This window comes from Myotis daubentonii, chromosome 3 (genome assembly GCF_963259705.1).
Source record: "Myotis daubentonii chromosome 3, mMyoDau2.1, whole genome shotgun sequence".
Lineage (NCBI taxonomy): Eukaryota > Metazoa > Chordata > Mammalia > Chiroptera > Vespertilionidae > Myotis > Myotis daubentonii.
This window is the reverse complement of record NC_081842.1, coordinates 106,138,792-106,144,791: the sequence shown is the minus strand read 5'-3', so window position 1 is coordinate 106,144,791 and position 6,000 is coordinate 106,138,792. Positions and strand designations below refer to the sequence as shown.

General features: G+C 36.3%; 1 protein-coding gene across 5 annotated transcripts in view; it reads left to right on the top strand.

Moving 5' to 3' along the window:
- The window catches only part of RNF13 (ring finger protein 13), a 183,884-nt gene that overhangs the window by 139,957 nt on the left and 37,927 nt on the right, over positions 1-6,000 (top strand). The gene's annotated exons all lie outside the window — the stretch shown is intronic.

Sequence of the window (6,000 nt, the reverse complement as noted above, 5' to 3'; positions counted from 1 at the left end):
GGTTTCCCATCTTACATTTAAGTCCTTTATCCATTTTGAGTTTATTTTTGTGTATGGTGTAAGTTGGTGGTCTTGTTTCATATTTTTGCATGTGTTTGACCAAATTTCCCAGTACCATTTATTGAAGAGACTGTCTTGACTCCATTGTATGTTCTTTCCTCCTTTGTCAAATATTAATTGAGCATAGTGGATTGGGTCTATTTCTGGGTTCTCTATTCTATTCCATTGATCTGTATGTCTGTTCTTGTGCCAGTACCAGGCAGTTTTGAGAACAGTGGCTTTGTAATACAGCTTGATATATGATATATCCCACCTACTTTCTTCTTCTTTCCCAGGATCGCTGCAGCTATTCATGGTTGTTTGTTTTTTTTTATTCCAGATGAATTTTTGGAGAGTTCTTTCTAGATCTGTGAAATATGTTCTTGGTATTTTAATGGGGAATGCATTGAATCTATAGCTTGCTTTGGTAGTATGGACATTTTAATGAGTTGATTCTACCAATACATGTACACAGTATGTTCTTACATCTGTTTATGTCTTCCTCTGTCTCTTTTTTCAACATCCTGTAGTTTTCTGAATAGAGGTTTTTTACCTCCTTAGTTCAGTTTATTCCTAGGTATCTTAATTTTTTTGGTGCAATGGTAAATGGGATTGCTTTTTTAGCCTCTCTTTCTGTAAGTTCACTATTAGTGTATAGAAATGCCATAGATTTCTTGGCATTAATTTTGTATCCTGCTACATTGCCGAATTCATTTATTAAGTCTAATAATTTTTTGATGGAGTCTTTAGGGTTTTCTATGTACAGTATCATGTCATCTGCGAATAAGGATAGTTTTACTTCTTCTTTTCCAATTTAGATGCCTTTTATTTCTTCTTCTTGTCTGATCGCAATGGCTAGTACCTCCAGTACTATATCAAACAGGAGTGGTGAGACTGGGCATCCCTGTCTTGTTCCTGATCTTAGGGGAAATGGTTTTAGTTTTTGCCCATTGAGTACAGTGTTGGCTGTGGGTTTATCATATATGGCTTTTATTATTTTGAGGTATTATCCTTCTATTCCCACCTTGCTGAACGTTTTTATCAGGAAAGGGTGCTGGATTTTGTCAAATGCTTTTTCTGCTTCAATCAAAATGACTGTGATTTTTCTCTCTCAGTTTGTTTATGTGATGTATCACGTTTATTGATTTGCAGATATTGTACCATCCTTGCATCCCCAGGATAAAACCTACTTGGTCATGGTGTATGATCTTTCTGATGTACTGCTGGATCCGATTTGCTAGGATTTTGTTAAGGATTTTGGCATCTATGTTCATGAGGGATATTGGTAATTTTCTTTCATTGTTTTGTCTTTATCTGGTTTTGGTATTAGGGTGATGCTGGCTTCATAGGATTAGCTTGGAAGTACTCCTTCCTCTTGAATTTTTTAGAATAGTCTGAGGAGGATAGGTTTTAGTTCTTCCTTGAATGTTTGGTAAAACTCTTAGGGAGTTTTTATTATAGTTGATTTTTAAATTCACTCCACTGTGATTTGAGAAGATGCTTGATATGATTTTAATCATCTTGAACTTGCAGAAACTTGTTTTGTGTCCTAACATGTGGTCTATCTTTGTGAATGATCCATGTGCACTTGAGAAGAATGTATATTCTGTTGCTTTGGGTTAAAATGTTCTATAAATGTCAATTAAATCATCTGATCTAGTGTAGCCTTTAGAGTCACTGTTTCCTTGTTAAGTTTTTGTCTGGAAGATCTGTCCAGTGAAGTCAGCAGAATGTTAAAGTCCCCTACTATGACTGTATTGTTGTTGACCTCTCCCTTAAAGTCCTCTAAAAGTTTATTTATTAATTTACCACATTTATATCCTCTTTTTGGATCGATTCCTTTAGTATTATGTAGTGACCTTTGTTGTCTGTTGTGATGGCCTTCATTTTGAAGTCTATTTTGTCAGATATGAGTATTGCTACTCCAGCTTTTTTTTTTTTTCTGTTTCATTTGCATGGAAAATTTTTTCCCATCCCTTCACTCTCATCCTGTGAGTCTTTAGTTGTGAGGTGGGTCTCTTTTAGACAACATATAGTTGGGTCATGTTTTTGTATTCATTCACTACTCTGTGCCTTTTGATTGGAGCATTTAATCCATTTACATTTAGGGTTATTATTGACAGGTACTTATATATTATTGACATTTTTTTTCTGTATGCCTAGGTTTCTCTCTTTTTTTCTTCTCAATACAGTTGTCCCTTTAGCATTTCTTGTAATGCTGGCTTACTGGTGATGTACTCCTTTAGCCTCTTTTTGTCTGGAAAGCTCTTTATTTTACCGCCTATTTTGAATGATAGCCTTGCTGGATATAGTAATCTTGATCTCAGATCCTTGTTTTCCATTACCTTGAGTATTTCATGCCATTCCCTTCTGGCCTGTAGAGTTTCTGATGAGAAACCCAGTGTCAGCCTTATGGGAGCTCCTTTGTAGGTAACAGTTTGCTTTTCTCTTGCTGCCTTTAAGATTCTCTCTTTGTCTTTAACTTTTGGCATTTTAATTATGATTTGTCTGGGCGTGGGCCTGCTTGGGTTCTTCTTGCTTGGGGTTCTCTGTGCCTCCTGAACTGTGTGACTTTTTTCTTCTCTAGGTAGAGAAGTTTTCTACCATTGTTTCTTCAAACACGTTCTCTATCCTTTTCTCCCTTTCTGCCTCTTCTGGCACACCTACTATTCTAATATTGTTACCTTTAACATTGTCCCACAGGTCCCTTAAGCTGTCTTTCCATTTTTTTAATTGCTTTTTTCTTTTTGGTTCTCTGGTTGATTTTTTTCAACCTTATCTTCCAATTCACTGATTCGATCCTCAGCTTTCCCTAATCTGTTGTGTATTACTTCCATTGTGTTCTTTATTTGTGTTATGTCATTCTTTATTTCTGGCTGTTCTTTTTTCATAGTTACTATATCTTTTTTTATGCTTTTGAACATCTTTACCATCTTTACTCTGAACTATGTTTCAGATAAATTTCTTATCTCTGTTTCATTTATCTCTTTTTCTAGGGAATTCTCTTGTTCTTTCATTTGGGGGTTTTCTTTGTCTCCTCATTTTGGCTGCCTGTTTGTGTTTCTGACTATGTATTAGGTAGATCCTCTATGCCAGTGGTTGGCAAACTGCGGCTCAAGAGCCACATGCGGCTCTTTGGCCCTTTGAGTGTGGCTCTTCCACAAAATACCACATGCAGGCGCGCATGTACAGTGTGATTGAAACTTTGTGGTCCATGCGCAGAAGTTGGTATTTTGTGGAAGAGCCACACTCAAGGGGCCAAAGAGCCGCATGTGTCTCATGAGCCGCAGTTTGCTGACCACTACTCTATGCCTTTCAATCTCTAGTGCAAGACATTGTCAAATGCTGTTTCTGACTAATTAGATCAGTCAAGGAATAAAATTCTCCAGAGACTCACTCTGCCTACAAACTGATATGATTCCATCTTGAATTGCCCCCAGGCAATCATCCTCAGCTGTGGTGGGAGTTTTTTTCAACAGAGTGGGCAGTTGCTTCTGCCTGGAGGCTAATTGTTAGTTTTAGTCTCTTAACACATTGTATGCAGGAAACATATTTATACGTTTTACTTATACGTTTTACATTGACTGGTAGTAGAGCGCAGGACACGTATTAATACGTTTTTTATAGACTAGCGGTAGAATGCGGGTAACGTATAAATACATAAACTAAAGTTATCGTAATTTTACTGAACGTTGCCATTTGCGCAAAAAAATTAGCAAAAATGGTCCGCGCGATAAAAACTGCCCTCAAACAATGTGTTAAGTGGCCTCAGGGCAAGGTGTTTTCCAATAGGGTGGGTCAACTGTCTTCCCCTCAGGGAAGGCAAATGTCTTTATGGGAAAGATGCTCTCTGCTGCATGAGGGAATGACTCAGCACAGGAAACTGGGGTGTCTGGCTTCTCACATAGCTCCAATCCACTCTGTCCTCCCTCTGCCAGAGCACAAGGTAGGTGGCTCCACAGGGAACCTTGTGTGTTGGTCCTTTAAGAGGGTGTCTGAATTTTCAGCTGTTACTCCTTGGTAAACAGCGACCCACTGCTTTTCATAGCCAGATGTTATGTGGGTACCCTTCTCAGTTGTGGTACTCTCTGCTGGGAGTCCAGCTTGTGGATTAGATCCCAGAGTTCTCAGTGGCAACAGCTGAGATCTCTCTCTGGGACTTTAGTTGCTGTCTGTACGTGCCTGGCCAGACTTTTCACCCCTCCTCCCCTCCTACCAGAGTCTATGTGGTCTCCACTTTCGGTCTTCAGGTATCATTTTTTTCTCCTGTGAGTCTTCCATTGATTATTCAGGAAGTTTTTCTATATTTTAGTTGTAATTCCAGTTTGTTCTGGGGAGCATGTCTGTGCTGTACCCACTTACTCTGCCACCATCTTTAATCTCTACCTTTATTTTTGTCTTAAAGAGTTAATAGCATATGGTGTCACTTTTTCTTTATATACTATGATGCACTCTTTTAAAACACTGGTGGATTTAATCCATTTACATTTTTATGAATAATATATAATCATGTATTATATATTATTGGACTAATTTCTATTGTTTAATTTTTATTGTTTTTTTTTTCTTCTCTGTAAATTTGGGTTACCCAATTTTTATTTATTCTCATTCTCTCTGTCTCTGTCTCTCTCTCTCATCTCATCTCTCTGTTTCTGCTACTGGTTGAAAGCTTACATTATAGTCTTTGTGGTCACTGTTAATTTTTTTTAAGCATTTACTGATGTATGATTGACATATAATAAACCTCACACATTTAAATTTATAATTTGGCAAGTTTTGACATATGTATATCTGTGAAGCCACCACCACAAGCAAGATTTATTGATCAGTTCAAAAAGTTTTCTCATGCTCCTTGGTAATCCTCCCTCTAACCTCTTCCAATTTCATGTCCTACTCACCTCCAACCTTAGTCAATCACAGATCTGCTTTTAGATTTTCTACAATTTTATATACATGGAATAATAAATTATGTGATCTTTTGTGTCTGCCTTCTTTCAGAATTATTGTGATATTCATATATGTTATTGAGTACATTAATTATTTCTTTTTATAGCCGGGTTATCTTCCATTGTATGTATATACTACAATTTTGTTTATCTATTTACCTATTGATGGATATTTAGGTTCATAATTTTTGGCTCTTACAAATAAAGCTGACATGAACATTTGGACATGGACTTTTGTATTCAAATTGTCATGTGGCTATATGCTATTTGGGTGAATGTAAATAGGAGTGGGATGATTGGGTCAAATGGTAAATGTGTATTTAAATTTATGAGAAATCACCAAACTATTTTTCAACATGGTGGTGCCATTTTACAGTCTACCATTAGTGTACCAGAGTGCGAGTGTCTCTTCTTCCTTGCCAATACTTGGTATAGTCAGTCTTTCTAATTTTAGTCATTCTAATAGGTGTATAGTGGTATTTGTGATTTGAATTTTAGTTTTCTATTGAGTAATTTGTTGAGCATTTCTTCAAGTGATTATATGCCATCTTTAGATCTTCTGTGGTGAAGTGTTTATTCAAATATTGTGCTCATTTTTTTTCTATTGGGTTGCTTGTTTTCTTATTGAGTTTTGAGTTCTTTTTATATTCTGGATACAAATCCTTATCAGATATACAGTTTTCAAATATTCTCCCCCAGTCTGTGTCTTGTCTTTATCTTTTAACACTGTTGAGGACAGAAGTCCTTCACATTGATGTAGTTAAATTTGTCAAAATTTTCTTTTATGGATGTTGCTTTTGGCATTTGGTTCAAGCCCTGTGAACTTCCTTTTTATTCTTGCAAGCATATTAATTTATAGTTAAAATCTATGCATGTTATCTAGCATTTCTGAATATTTGTATTTGGGGTGTTCTGTATTTTTCTTCTAGGACTGAAAGTGTAGTGACTAACAAGTGTATTTTTGAAAAATTTTTTAGTTTATAATTATAGGAATTCCAACCCTCCCATTCTTTTG